General features: G+C 42.0%; 1 long non-coding RNA gene across 3 annotated transcripts; it reads left to right on the top strand.

Annotated features, from left to right (window-relative positions):
* The first annotated feature begins 1,022 nt into the window (after positions 1-1,022).
* On the top strand, positions 1,023-15,687 carry LOC121292598. Of its 3 annotated transcripts, none has more exons than XR_005946297.1 (4): positions 1,023-1,126; positions 7,468-7,582; positions 13,661-13,785; positions 15,137-15,687. It is a non-coding gene; the product is annotated as an uncharacterized LOC121292598 (long non-coding RNA). The 3 variants fall into 3 exon arrangements; XR_005946296.1 differs by lacking the exon at positions 1,023-1,126 and adding an exon at positions 2,075-2,160; XR_005946298.1 differs by lacking the exon at positions 1,023-1,126 and adding an exon at positions 3,093-3,196.
* The last annotated feature ends 549 nt before the right edge of the window (positions 15,688-16,236 follow it).

Below are 16,236 nucleotides of genomic sequence, written 5' to 3'. Positions count from 1 at the left end.
ACTGTGGGACTCCTTCACTCTCCAAACTGTGGGACTCCCTCAATCCCCAAACTGTGGGACTCCCTCACTCTTCAAACTGTGAGACTCCCTCCCTCCCTCACTCTCCAAACTGTGGGACTCCCTCACTCTTCAAACTGTGAGACTCCCTCCCTCCCTCACTCTCCAAACTGTGGGACTCCCTCACTCTTCAAACTGTGAGACTCCCTCCCTCCCTCACTCTCCAAACTGTGGGACTCCCTCACTCTCCAAACTGTGGGACTCCCTCACTCTCCAAACTGTGGGACTCCCTCACTCTCCAAACTGTGGGACTCCCTCACTCTCCAAACTGTGAGACTCCCTCCCTCATTCTCCGAACTGTCCGAACTGTGGGACTCCCTCACTCTCCAAACTGTGGGTCTGCCTCACTCTCCAAACTGTGGGACTCCCTCACTCTCCAAACTGTGGCTCTGCCTCACTCTCCAAACTGTGAGACTCCCTCACTCTCCAAACTGTGGGACTCCCTCACTCTCCAAACTGTGGGACTCCCTCACTCTCCAAACTGTGGGACTCCCTCACTCTCCAAACTGTGGGACTCCCTCACTCTCCAAACTGTGGGACTCCCTCACTCTCCAAACTGTGGGACTCCCTCACTCTCCAAACTGTGGGACTCCCTCACTCTCCAAACTGTGGGACTCCCTCACTCTCCAAACTGTGGGACTCCCTCACTCTCCAAACTGTGGGACTCCATCCCTCCTCTCCCGCACTCTGGTTTCTTGCCCGGTGGATTCACCCTCCAGGAATGCTCTCAGGCGCTGCCCTCGGGACCATCGCTCCATCCCCCGCGGCCGTGCCGCCCGTCAGCAGCAACTCTCCCCCTCCGCCCCGGGACCGGGACCCCCTTCTATCTGAGGGGCGTTCTCTCCATGAACGTGTCCTGGGAGTTCTAACTCCTCCTACCCCGCAGCGGGACTCCCGGCCTGTTCCCCGGCGAACGCCCGGGGCATCAGTCCCGCCCGCCTCCAGCCCCGCCACTTCCTCATTCCCAACCCCCCGCCACTTCCTCATTCACAGTATTTTGCTTTTATTCTCTTCACTTCTGACTGCATCTCAGCGTCGAAAACCCGAAAGTTCGCCCTTCAAACAGCAAGTAAGGAGCCAACACAAAGTTAGACTAATAGTTTATTACTTCTGAATTGTTTGCTCTTTCAAATGTTACACCTGTATTTGCAAACATAAAGCCCTCTTCACAATTTGCAAATCTTAACGAGTAGGCCCACACCAGAAAGGATGATTTAAATGTTAAAATGGTTGATTCTTTTTAACGTGAAATCTTTTTAAACAGGAATTGTCAGATTTTTAAAAGTAAACTCTGTAACTTTTTAACATGATTTATCAGACTTTGCAAATGCCATTTTTTAAAGTTCTTGCACTCTGATCAAAAAAACACTAAAAAAAATTAAATTTTAAATTCTGCAAAAATGTGTTTCCATTTTTAACTACAACATTAATCATTGTCTACTAAATCTGATCTTTCAACACCTTTTTTTTGCTGCAGTTACCTGCTTTATAGAATTTTTGCGATGCATTAACTGTAAACCACATCCACAGCTGCCTGCTATTTGCACCCTCATTGTACTGTGCTGCTGGGCTACACTACCACCAACATTGGGAGGAAACCCTCCCTCCAAAGCATCCAAAATTCTTGAAATAATCAAATCGAATAAATGCTGATTTATTGATGTCAGTGGCAAGTGCCATCACCCTTCTGCTCAGCACCAATCCTAGCCAAGGCATAGGTTCCAGTGCCATGGGGATGCCAATATTCGAAAAATTACATACACCACAAGCTACTTCACAGTAAACTTTTGTCGCTTAAGGCATCCATCTCACCATTCCAAAGATCTGCCTACTTAGGGACGAGATGGTTTACTTGGATATACTCTTTGGATGGAATTGTCCGTTTCTGTTTGGGTGAAATTGTCCGTTTCTGTTTGCGGCGGGTGTCATAGAAAGCAGGAGCGGAGAATATCTGCCCCCAGCCCCGCCCGACCTCAACCCCGCCACGTCCTCATTCCCAAACCCCCGCCACTTCCTCATTCACAGTATTTTGCTTTTATTCTCTTCACTTCTGACTGCATCTCAGCGTCGAAAAACCAGAAAGTTCGCCACTTCAAACAGCAAGTAAGGAGCCAACACGAAGTTAGGCTAATAGTTTATTACTTCTGAATTGTTTGCACTTTCAAATGTTACACCTGTATTTGCAAACATAAAGCCCTCTTCACAATTTGCAAATCTTAGCGAGGAGGCCCACACCAGAAAGGATGATTTAAATGTTAAAATGGTTGATTCTTTTTAACGTGAAATCTTTTAAAAATCTGATCATTCCTGTTTAAAAAGTAAACTCTAATGTTTGAACATGATTTATCAGACTTTGCAAATGCCATTTTTTAAAGTTCTTGCACTCTGATCAAAAAAACGCTAAAAAAAGATTAAATTTTAAATTCTGCAAAAATGTGTTTCCATTTTTAACTCTACAACATTAATCATTGTCTACTAAATCTGATCTTTCAACACCTTTTTTTTGCTGCAGTTACCTGCTTTATAGAATTTTTGCGATGCATTAACTGTAAACCACATCCACAGCTGCCTGCCATTTGCACCCTCATTGTACTGTGCTGCTGGGCTACACTACCACCAACATTGGGAGGAAACCCTCCCTCCAAAGCATCCAAAATTCTTGAAATAATCAAATCGAATAAATGCTGATTTATTGATGTCAGTGGCAAGTGCCATCACCCTTCTGCTCAGCACCAATCCTAGCCAAGGCATAGGTTCCAGTGCCATGGGGATGCCAATATTCGAAAAATTACATACACTACAAGCTACTTCACAGTAAACTTTTGTCACTTAAGGCATCCATCTCACCATTCCAAAGATCTGCCTACTTAGGGACGAGATGGTTTACTTGGATATACTCTTTGGATGGAATTGTCCGTTTCTGATTGGGTGAAATTGTCCGTTTCTGTTTGCGGCGGGTGTCATAGAAAGCAGGAGCGGAGAATATCTGCCCCCAGCCCCGCCCGACCTCAACCCCGCCACGTCCTCATTCCCAACCCCCCCGCCACTTCCTCATTCACAGTATTTTGCTTTTATTCTCTTCACTTCTGACTGCATCTCAGCGTCGAAAAACCGGAAAGTTCGCCACTTCAAACAGCAAGTAAGGAGCCAACACAAAGTTAGATTAATAGTTTATTACTTCTGAATTGTTTGCACTTTCAAATGTTACACCTGTATTTGCAAACATAAAGCCCTCTTCACAATTTGCAAATCTTAGCGAGGAGGCCCACACCAGAAAGGATGATTTAAATGTTAAAATGGTTGATTCTTTTTAACGTGAAATCTTTTAAAAATCTGATCATTCCTGTTTAAAAAGTAAACTCTAATGTTTGAACATGATTTATCAGACTTTGCAAATGCCATTTTTTAAAGTTCTTGCACTCTGATCAAAAAAACGCTAAAAAAAAGATTAAATTTTAAATTCTGCAAAAATGTGTTTCCATTTTTAACTCTACAACATTAATCATGTCTACTGAATCTGATCTTTCAACACCTTTTTTTGCTGCAGTTACCCGCTTTATAGAATTTTTGCGATGCATTAACTGTAAACCACATCCACAGCTGCCTGCTATTTGCACCCTCATTGTACTGTGCTGCTGGGCTACACTACCACCAACATTGGGAGGAAACCCTCCCTCCAAAGCATCCAAAATTCTTGAAATAATCAAATCAAATAAATGCTGATTTATTGATGTCAGTGGCAAGTGCCATCACCCTTCTGCTCAGCACCAATCCTAGCCAAGGCATAGGTTCCAGTGCCATGGGGATGCCAATATTCGAAAAATTACATACACCACAAGCTACTTCACAGTAAACTTTTGTCACTTAAGAAATCGATCTCACCATTCCAAAGATCTGCCTACTTAGGGACGAGATGGTTTACTAGGCTATACTCTCTGGGTGGAATTGTCCGTTTCTGTTTGTGACAGGTGTCAGAGAAAGCAGGAGCGGAGAATATTGGGAGATGGCAAACATCGGTTTCACATCATTGTAAAACCAGTTTGCAATCGTCCGCGCCACCTGCCAGTGGAGGGCTGTGTTTCCTGCCATTGCAGATTGGGAACCTAATTTCAATACTTTAGCATCTCGGTATAATCCCTGCTCTCCAGAATCATCCCCCCACGCTGGATCATCCGGACACGTTGGCGTGATTGCCCACCAACATGTTCCTCAACTGTACATAAACCATGTGCACCTGGCCCTCTGCTCTACGCTCAGGACTTTGAGGTGTGTTTACCTCCCTTGCTTTGGGCAGCACTCACAGTCACCAGCTCCAGGCTTCACAGGCAGCACCACAGCACTTTTAGGGGGGCTCAGGGGCAGGTCTCTACCTACCAGATCAGCCGTAAGGTAAGGGGTGGCTTTTCAATCACTGCAGGGCGAGGGGGAGAAGTGGCCTCAGGCAAGGGAAGAGGCTGCAGGGTGAGGGCTGTACTGGGGAAGGAGGGTCTCCCAGGGTGAGTGTGGAGGCACATGTTGAGCTGTGCAAGTGGCCTCAGGTTGGTGAGGGCTGAGGGGGCAGTCTCCAGAGGAGATGAGGCCAGGTGGAGATGTGAGGGTGTGTGAGAGAGAGTGAGTGGTGATGTCCCTTGCATTGGCAGTGAGTGAGATGCCAGTGAATGTGTGATGGGCTTGTAAGTGTGTGAGTTTAGAGCAATGAGATGGTTGTCTTACCCTGGCAGCACGGATGAGATCATTCATCCTCTTTCTGCACTGGGCGGCCGACCTCTTCTGTGCAGCGTTGGTGCTGACCACCACTGCCATCGCCTACCAAGCCGAAGTGGTGAGTTTGCTGGACCACCTGTGGCCAGAATGGGGGTGGAGGGCAAGACAATGGACCTCCGATAGGCATTCCAGAGATGGGTCAGTGAACTCTTCCTGGCTTTCAGGGCCATGTTTTCACTGGAGCAGTCCTGGGCTGTCAGCATTGAGAACAGTGGGTGCGGCTGCAGTTTAGATATGGTGCCCGGAGTGAGGAAACAGTGAGGTAAAGGTGTGGCAGGTGATTCAGAGGCCGCCTGCCAGCGAGACGGTGTGTTTCCCGCGTGAGGCAGGAAGCGGACAAAGTGTGATGCAGCCTCTTGGGCAAGTTGTCACCATTCTCAACGATTGTTAGCAAGCTTCTCCCAATCATTGATGTCAATGCAGCCGTGCTTCAAGGAGAGCTTCAGAGTGTCTTTGAAGTCTTTTCTTTGTCCTCCCCTGGAACATTGGCCTACATCCCATGAAAGAATAAAGGAAAAAAATATCAGCAATGTATCACCGTACCTTCCAGGATATTGGCTGTGAGCATGTTCCCTTAACCCTTAATAAATCTGTAAGTGTTTGACTCCTGCGTCTAGAATTCTAATTTCTGGTGCAGGAATTGCTGCTTCTGACTATTCTTGCACCTTGCTTGGTCCAGTTATGTTAACAAACCAGAAATCCTTTAATATCCCATTTACCATGTTTACTTGGTGCTCGACTTGTTTCTGCATTTTGAACCTGGTGTGCCGTGATTAATATTTGGTCTGTTAATGCATTGAGTGGTGAATGTACTACAACGAGAAGAAGAGAGAGATTTTTCATTATGAGCAGCATCTGCATCGTTATGGTAACAGTAGCCAAGCTGCTGTGGGAAAATATTGGCATCACATATCTTGACTGATTTCCTAGATGACGATTGGTATAAGTAGGAAGTCCAGCCATGAGAAGGAACGTTTTTGTGTTGATTTTATTTCAGTGCCAGCCATCAATATCTATTGTCTACCGGCATCTCACTAACTGCCAGCTCAAGGGACATCACCACTTACTCTCTCACACACCCTCACATTTCCATCTGGCCTTATCTCCTCTGGAGACTGCCTCCTCAGCCCTCACCATCTTGAGGCCACTTGCACAAGTCAACATGCCCAGACACACCCTGGGATACCCCCTTTCCCCAGTACAGCCCTCGCCCTGCAGCCTCTTCCCTTGCCTGAAGCCACTTGTCCCCCTTCCCCAAGCAAGCCCTGCAGACATTGAAAAACTTGATGTTTACTCCACCTTTTTAATCAGATGAAGCTTGATCACTCAAGCAATGTGTTGAGTATCTGGGCTACTTTTAACCAAAGAGAACTTTTGAAAGAAAAACATTTCTTTTGCTATTCATTATTGAAGTAATTTTATACATTTTTAAATGTTCTGTTTTAACCTTCACCTTTTATAAACAAAAATATTTCACAGCATCCCGAGATTTACAGATGTGCCAAATGGTAGACTTATATTTTATTCATAATGTTCTTTGCACATGATTCTCAAAAGAAAATTAATAGATCTGGGACTCGATTTCATTCTATTCATTATTTTAATGATTGCAGTTAACTTCAATATAGTACAGGTCTCTTAAACTTCAAGAGAAATTTTATTTTAGCCATTCCATTTAGGAATGTCGCTGCAATAGAAATGGGATTCCAATTATGTGTGAGGTAGTCAGAGTTTCAAGAATATTAACATTATTATAAATAAATGTACAAAATATATCAAACATAACATTCCCTGCATTGGCTTTGCACAGCTCTCTGTGGTTGGAATAATAAGACATCAACCACCAAATGTCCATTTTATAGATTCAGCTCCAGACTGAACGCCACTTGCTTTATCCATTCTTGTCTCATTTGGTTTGCATCCTGCTTTTCCAATTTTTGCCTCACTACCCATGTCATGTTTAGCCACAGCTTATTTTATGCCAAATATTCAGTGACTTAGCACAATAAATATTCAAAACCTTACGTTGTGCTAAAGTCGATCAATAACAATAAGTTTTTTAAAAAATAGTTGTGTTTCTAGTGTTCTTGCTAAGGAATGTTCTTGTTCAGTAATCATTAATCGGCTCATTGCATTAACACTTTATAGAATTTTCCATCTCCAATTTCAATTTTTGAAACTGAAGCCAGCTCTCTCCATTACTTACCACAACTCACAAGCAATGGTGTGAGAATCGAAGAAGCGAAAGAGTCCATCGCAGAGCAAAGAAATGCTTAAACACGTTAGCAGAGAAACTGAGAGTGAGGACAAAGATGGTGAACAAGAAAGCCAATGTGTTACTTTCTTTGATGCAGAAAATGTTTTAAATACTTGTGGAATATTTCACAACAATGTTAAGTATAGTGTTGTAAGTACTTCAGAATACTTGTAGGAGTGCACTATGGTGGTAAGAAATTGTCCAATTCAAGATAGTTAACTAAGGCAGATATTTTATTCAAAAGATATTTTCAGTTTGGCAACAAATTATTTACGTTGTCTTTGCACATTGTAAGCAAAAGTATTTAACAGAATTCTGAATTTTACACATCTACCAAAAGGTAAACTTGTGTTTCACTCATAATGTTCTTTGCACATGATTTTCAACAGGAAATTCACATCAGAAATCAAGGAATGGTGTGCCTCGGACGTGGATTATCAGGCTGGGAGAGAGACTAAGAGAACTCATTCTATTCCCATTGGACGGTGTGGGAGGGAGCAAGAGGTTGGTGGGGTGGTTAAAGGTGGTGAAAATGGCCATGCAAATGTGCCTGTCCTTGTGAATTTAGGAGAATAACCTCCTCTAGAGAGGAGAAATGGAGACTGAGGGTATCTGCACACTTATGAATGAAGCTTCCTAGCCCCTCTCACAACTTGACGATCTACGGCATGAATTTCACCATCTGAATATACTCCAACACCTCTGTGTATTTGCATAACCATGGTGATAGAAACTAGCTACAACTCTCATTATTTAAAATGGAAAACATATTCCAGAACGGTATATGCAAAACCATAACAAAACAAAAACAGAATTACCTGGAAAAACTCAGCAGGTCTGGCAGCATCGGCAGAGAAGAAGAGTTGACGTTTCGAGTCCTCATGAGTTCTGTGAAAGGGTCATGAGGACTCGAAACGTCAACTCTTTTCTTCTCCGCCGATGCTGCCAGACCTGCTGAGTTTTTCCAGGTAATTCTGTTTTTGTTTTGGATTTCCAGCATCCACAGTTTTTTTGTTTTTGCAAAACCATCTTTGCTTAACAATTTACAGAACATTTCTGACCTGCTTTAACCAATGGCAATTATTCCCAAATATTAATGGACAGCTGATACAATCTCCATGGATTTATAGGCCTAGTCTTTCTGCCTCTTTCCCACTTGAATCAGCTTAAGTTTGGACAGGTTGAAGTCCGATCCTGCCAGAGATATGCTCCAGGCAAAGGAGCCCAGAAAGCCTGGACCATACTCTAGGAATTTATTTGAACATCTGCATGCGCTGACTTTTGACAATGAGTTCAACATTTTTCTTCTGCCATTATACTCAGATACAAATACACTTTGGAATTATAAAAATGTGTTGGAACTTATGTGTGTTTAAAAAAAGTTTTTTATTTCTTGAAGTTTATTTAACTTCAGGTCATTAGACTGGTTTTTTTCTTCTGGGGATTAACAAATATCCACCTCTCCTTTCTTATGCAATGAGCTGGAGGATTTCAATGAATTTCTTTCACAGTGTTAAGTTGACGTTTCGAGTCCTCATGACCCTTCAACAGAAGGGTCAGTTCTGTTGAAGGGTCATGAGGACTCGAAACGTCAACTTTGCTCTTCTCCGCCGATGCTGCCAGACCTGCTGAGTTTTTCCAGGTATTTCTGTTTTTGTTTTGGATTTCCAGCATCTGCAGTTTTTTGCTTTTATTCTTTCACAGTGTCTTTTGTGGTGTCACAGCCATCCTGATATCATTGCAGTGTAAGCAGAGTTTTATTCCAACAGTTGCTTATTCACATTGTTTGTTTTTTATATAGGGGAAGTTATTGAGGCACAGTACAGGAATCCACTGAACCTTTTGTGTCTGTCCTAACTGTAGGAGAAATCCAAAACAAATCACTGCACTCTTCTTTCTCCACAGAGCCTTGTATCTTCCTTTACTTCAGATATTACATTCTTACTACTGAGGGAAAGTTCCATGTTTCCTTCCATAAAGGGAGCAGTGGTTTCTGTCCTGAAGCCAAACATCCCATATTCTAAAAATTCTCAGCCTGAATAGATTTCTCTCATTCTCTTAAGCACAAATTTTTAATTGCTGACCAGTTTCACTGCTTTCCCAACCAGTGGTAATCATCTTTAACTATTCATCCTCTCAAAACCTTTCATCATTAAAAAAAAAACTCATTTAAATCTCCTTTTGCCTTCTCTGATCCAGTGGAAATAGTCCATATATCTCTTGTGTCACTGTCACCAGCTATAGTTTCCTATCCTTGGTATCATTCTGATGAATTATTCCTGTATGCTCTATATAGCTTTTTATAATAGAGAAGCCTGGAACTACACACACAGCAGGCAAAAATGGTAAAAAGACAGAACTAAAGGCTCTTTGTCTGAATGTACATAACATTTGTAACAAGATGCATGAATTGATAGCAGAAATGGAAATTAAATGAGTAAGATAAGATAGCAATTACAGAGACACAGTTAAAAACTGACCACAACTGGGGTCAAGGGTATTTGACTTTTCAGAAGGACATAAAGGATGTGATCAGTGTGATAGTGAGAAATGATCTTGGTTCGGAAGATCAAAGTATAGAATCAGTTGGGGTGGATATAAGAAACGACAAAGGAAGGAAGACATTGGTGGGTGTAGTTTATAGGCACTGTATATAGATTAAATGAATCAAATTGGTGAAAATATACATGAATCACAAAGACAGCATGCAGGTACAGCATGTAATTAGGAAGATCAATGCAATATTAGCCTTTATTGTAAAGTGGATGGAGTGTAAAAGTAGGGAAGTCTTGTTACAACTTGCCTGCTGGTTTTCGTTCCAATGATTTCTGTATAATGAACCTTGAATGTTTTCTATAAGATCCACTCTGATCGACTCTGCCAGACTACTGTCCATGCAGTGAAAATGAAAATTTACCTCTTTGAATTTGAACCCCAAGGTCTCTTTGTACATTCAGACTCTTCAACACTTTTTAGTTTATACGCTTAGTCCTTAGTTGCGAAAATGCATTACTTTATAATTCTGCTCTATTAACATCTGCCAGAAATCGGGCCATTCTTGAAACCTGGGCCAGAATCTTCAGGTCGGCAAGCGGGGGGGGTGCGGGGTGAGCCTTGCTCGCTGACACATAAAATGACGTGCGTTGATGGTCACTGCGCGTCATTCAGATCTTCAGTTTGGCAGGCCCACATCGGAGTCGGCTGTGCACCGCCGAACTATCAAAGGCCTATTAAGGCCATTTAAAAACTAATTAAAATAATTAATGGAGCTGCCCGTCCAACCTTAAGGTTGTCGGGCAGGTGAAGAGCCCAGGCGGCCTTCACATTTATCATGAAACCTCATCCACGGGCGGGATGAAGTTTCATGAAGGATTTATAATTCAAGTAAATTCTTAAATTAAAATTCATTGACATGTCCCAGCTCATGTGACCTTAAGGCTGGTGGGTGGGCCAGGAGCTCCGGCGGGGAATAGAATAAACACGAAACCTCATCCACCGGCATAAAATGGCAGCATGGCTCGCTTCTCCAGTGGGGATCGGCTCCCCACCCATCGGAGATTGGGTCAGGTCTGCCCACCCAGAAGGCAGAAAATTCTGCCCCCAGTTTTTTTCCTCCTTGAATAGAGGGACTGCATTGACTTCCATCTGGTCCCATGACCTTCCTCGCATTATGTAAGGAGGATTGAAAAGTTGTGGCCAGCATCTCTGCTGACTCCCCTCTGCTTCTGACAGCCTCAGATACATCAACTCTACTAATGTTTCAGAATGAACATTGTTTCTACAGCTACTCCTAACAATTGCTCTGTACCCTTCTCTATTCGATCTTATATTCTCATCCTGCCTTGATTTGTAAAAGCTGTTATAAAATGTTTACTGGGTGTCACTTCCATATCTTCATTCAGCACAACTGAATTCCTTGCTCATCCCTGAGTGATCCAACATGCTAACAAAAATGAAACCCCTTCCTGTTTCTTTTTAAATTATCTGCTGGTCTCTTTGTAAAGTTCCCTTTAGCCTTTCTAACCACCCTTTTCACCTCACACTACAATTTCAACTGATGAACTTCGCTCAAGTCTCTCCTTAGTTTTCATCTCTATTTATACCTGGAAATTCATCCTCTTGCCTCTTAAGAACATATTTTTTCACATCTCACATTTGAAGATTTCCCCACTGCTGATCTGTCATTTCTATTTGTTGATTTGGGCCAGATCTTTCGTTATTGCAAGGAAACTTGGTCCTTTTCCAGTCTCACACCCTCTGGTTTTATATTTTATTGTCTTGTCCAATTTTCACATTGAACTGAACTGTCTTGTGATCTTTATTCCTCAATTGTTCTCCCACTCTCTAATCAGTCCTTTGTCCTACTTCATTTCCCAACATTAAAATAAGCAACGAAAACAAAAATACCTGGAAAAACTCAGCAGGTCTGACAGCATCTGCGGAGAGCGATACAGTTGACGTTTCGAGTCTGTATGACCCTTCATCAGAACTAAGACATGTAGAAATGAGCTGACATATAAGCTGGTAGAAGGAGGTGGGACAGGAGTGCTCGATAGGGGGCCAGTGATAGGTGGAGGCCAAGAAGAGACTGCCAAAGATGTCATAGACAAAAGGACAAAGGGGTGTTGACGGTGGTGATATTATCTAAAGGATGTGCTAATGGGGATATTAAGGGTAGAAAGCAGGACAAGCTAGTGGCAGATGACCCTAGTGGGGGTGGGGTGAGGGGAAGGGATCGAAAAGGGCTAAAAGGTGGAGATGAAACAATAGATTGAAATAAATTTTAAAATAGATGGGAAAAGAAAAAATATAGCGTAAAAAAATTGTAAATTATTGGAAAAAGGGGGATCGGAAAGGGAGTGGGGATGGAGGAGAGGGTTCATGCTCTGAAATTGTGGAACTCAATATTAATCCGGAAGGCTGTAAAGTGCCTAGTCGGAAGATGAGGTGCTGTTCCTCCAGTTTGCGTTGGGCTTCACTGGAACATTGCAGCAGGCCAAGGACGGACATGTGGGCATTTTTAAAAATTAAATTAAGCGTCTCATGTGACATATTAAGTCATCCACCTGACTGTTCTAGCGCTGATTCTCATGGCAGTCTGCACATCACACATTGGACTTATCAGCCAATTCAGAACCCATTGAACTGGAGAGGAAGCATGTCCCTCCTCGATCCTGAGGGATTGCAACTAAATATTGGGAAGACCAAAGTCACAGGGCGGGATTCTCCGGCCCTTCCCACCGGCGGCATCTTCCGGTCTTGCCGAAGTCAACAGACATCTGACTAGCTCGCCATATCTGCCGTGCAGAGACCAGCTGCAGCGGGGCTGAAAATCCCAGCTATTGTCTTTGGTCCCAGCCACAAATTTCACTCCCCGGACACTGACTCCATCCCTCCCTGGCAATTAACCTGAAGCTGAACCAGGCTTTTCACAACTTTGATTTCATATTTCACCCTGGGATTTGCTTCTGACCACACATCCATGCCGTCATTAAGTCCGCCTAATTCCATCTCTGTAACACCGCCCAACTCCACCCTGCCTCAGCTCTTCGGCTGCTGAAACCCTCATCCATGTCGATTGCGACCGCAGGATGTGACTGTTCCATCACACTCCTGATCAGTCTCCCACATTCCACTCTTGAGGTCACCGAAAACTCTGTTGCCTTTATCTTAACTTCCACCAAGTTCTGTTCACCTATCAGCCCTGAGCTCAAAGACCTCCAATGAACTCCAGTTAAGCAAAGACTTGATTTTAAAATGCAATCTCTGTAAGCCCCTCCAGTCCTACAACCCTATGACATATCTGTGATAATCTAATTCTGGCCTCTTGGGAATTCGCAATTTTAATTGCAGTATCATTGGCATCTGTGCCTTCAGCTATCTAGGCCCTAAGCTCTGGAATTCTCTCCCTACAGCTCTCTGCCTCTCTCCCTCTCTTTCTTAAGATGATTGTTAAAAGCTACCTTTTTGACAAAGCTTTTGGTCATCTCCTTTTGGGAGTTGGTGTCAAATATGGTTTGATAATGCTCCTGGGATGTTTTTACTGCATTAAGATGCTATAGAAATACAAGTAGTCATTGTTGTTGTAGTCAAGCACCCTGGGACATCTTTTTGATGGTCAAGCCACTTTAGAAATGAAGTTATAGTTGTTGATATGAAGTATTTTAAAATGTTTTTCATCACTCTATCCGCTTCTAGAGGATAAACTATGTAGCTTAGATATTTTGAAAGGAGAGCCTCTGCTGAGACCTTTTGTTGAAAGCAATTGCTGTTTGGTCACCAGGCATTTTAAAAGCTGTCAAAAGGTGCATTGTTTAAAATCCAAATTGCACTCTGTTAATAACATGTGTTCATATGTCAGCTAAAAGTGTGTTGGTGAGGGTGCTTGTAGTTGAAAAAGTTGCTTTGTGATGTCACTTTGTCATGTCACTTTGTCACTGTGACATCCTTACCTGTGGAAAAATTATTTCTTGTGCCATTTGTAAATTGTCACATGAGGGTTAGCAGTAAATTAGCCAGCTCTTTTAGTGCTTTTTTTTTATTGACGTTTCTGAACTCTTACTTACTCACTTTTCCAAACAGTGTCCAGCTTTGTGTGCTGGTAAATTACTGGAAAGGAAGTGACCCCAAAGTTTCAACAAAGGAATACTGCAGGCATTGCAGCCTTCGATACTTGTTACTTAAACACATTATTTAGTCCGTCAAAGGTAATGTTTTTTTTTATTAAATTGGAAACCTTACCATAAGACGTATCAATGTTGGTGGATGTGCCATTGTCAATAATGTAATGTTTTTAAGAAGCTAGTTTACACAGTTTAGTTGAATCGTGTGTTAAAGCTTATAGCTTCTTGCTTGAGAGGTTTTAGGTGGCATTGGAGGTTCAAATTTACAACTACGTGTGGTGGGGGCAAATTTAATCATGGCTTTTAAAAGGGAGCTGGATAAGCATCTTAAGAGAGAGAAAATCTGCAGGGCCACAAGGGCAAAGGGGAAAGGGCAGCAGAGCAGAACTGGCTGATTTGCTCTTGCAGGGAGCTGACACAAGCCTGATGGGCCGAATGGCTTCCTTCTGTGCTGTAACCATTCTATGATTCTAGAATGTGCTCGGTGGATTCCACGCCAGTCAGTGAAGTAACACAGGTTAGTCAAATATCGCTGACCTGACAATAGGGCAGCAAAATAATTGAACAAAAATTAGAGGAGGGAAGAGTGATGCAGCAACAGTTTATTTAAAAAATCTAAACCTTTCCTATTAATTAATAAGCATTCTCTCCTTTGATCATTTAACTACAGGGCCTCAGCAGGGAAGAAACAGAGGAGTGAAGGCTTTGGTAGAAAACATTTTTAAAATAAGCACTGGTTGGAAGAACCTTTCCCAGTGTTTTTAACATTCAAAAAACTGTTCCTAGTTGCAGCCCCATTTAAATAGAATAATGCACAGCTATGAATGACACAGCATTAATTACTAGAAATGTGCATTGGACCAGGAACAAAATATTTTAGCTTCCATTTTTAAAACTAATTTTAAATAATGTTTTGAAAATAAACACAGGATTCATGTGAGTAGTGACTTCATTACCTTGCATTATGATGTCACATGGCACCATAGAACTCGAATTTTGTCTTGAAAACTTGTAAAAAGACATTTTTATTTGCTTTAACACAAAAATGCATACTAAGTAGCTGATGGTGTATGGAAAATATATCAATAATGATACAAAATGATTTCCCAAATACCTTTCCTAATTAGTCATAAGGACTATATATAAACATCGTATCACCACTGAATTATCACTTCAAATATTACGTTTCTGATGTTATGCAATGTGCTGGCATAATGCTGAATAGTGAAATCACTGGAATTGATGGCAGTGTGTGTTTGTGGGATATTGAGTCACTTGCTTGTATGTTGTCCATCCACCATATTTATTTAGTATGTACCATAAATTACAGAGTATTTGTATAAGGAACAATGTTTGTATAATTGTTTAACGCATCATGCATTGCACGGTTAACTGTAGTGTACTCTTTAAACAATTTCTGTTTTCCTCACTCCAGTATTTGGAATTCACCCAGATCCAGTCTATCAATCTTCAGAGCAACATGGCTAGCTGTGCGGAGCTTATGTGGTCCCTTTTCTGGCTTATTGTGCTGTTCTTTATAGGCTGGCCACTCAGTATATTCTTTGGGGGAATCTACGGGTTTTTATCACCTCTGACCACCTGTATTGGACTGGATCAGGTCACCGATGTCCTTCTGCAAGGTGCAAATCTGGGCCGAACCTGTGCTGAGAATATGAGATCAAGCAAAGCTCTCTGCTAAAAATCAAATGGATGGCTACCACCCTATCAGCAACAAAGAAACTTTACTACAACTGTGAGCTTTCCACTTCATCACAACTGTGAGCTTTCCACTTCATCACTTAGATTCCTGCCGATCACTCAATTTTAAAACAAATAATCACAGAACTTTTCATTTCCTTTCTAACCTTAACCAATGGCTACAGATTTGTTTTAGCCCTTTTACAGCAGCTCTGGTGGAATTATACCTTTAGAATGAAAACAGTTATATTTTAAATTACTTGCAATTAAAATGCTGCAATAAATGACCATCCTCTCACATTTTTCAAAACATAGTTTCAATATTTATTTAAAATTCCAATTTATAGAAATACCCCAACTTACTGTTTACATGAATCTATGGTCAGAATCTGCAAAAAAAAAAAAAAAATCTCGTGCCCTAGATTCACACAAGACTGAAGGTACACAGGGACTATGTACTGTGGTGGGGAATTATCAGAAAATAAATATCTAGTAATATCAGCGAGGAGAGCATGAAATAAATCATATGAGGAGTGCTTCACTTATTGTAATGCAACACTTCCTGATGTATTCTGCTTATTATACATGTTATGTTTTTCTAAGTGGGCATTTGTTAAATGTAAAATCAAGTTATCATAATTTCTTTCCTTTAGACAGAGATTGTGGCTTAATATATTTACTATAAGTGACAATGCAACACTGTCCTTTTACCCTGGGGTTGAGTTTTCAGGCCAGCCCTACCCAGACGGATGGAATGAGACATTTTCTTGTGTTTTTTAGTTGTATGGTCCTATGTGAAGTGAGATTAGACGGTCTATGCAGTTCCTGGTGCCTTGC

This window comes from Carcharodon carcharias, chromosome 20 (assembly GCF_017639515.1).
Source record: "Carcharodon carcharias isolate sCarCar2 chromosome 20, sCarCar2.pri, whole genome shotgun sequence".
Lineage (NCBI taxonomy): Eukaryota > Metazoa > Chordata > Chondrichthyes > Lamniformes > Lamnidae > Carcharodon > Carcharodon carcharias.
The sequence above is the reverse complement of the archived record's forward strand: the minus strand, read 5'-3'. Positions and strand labels throughout refer to the sequence as shown.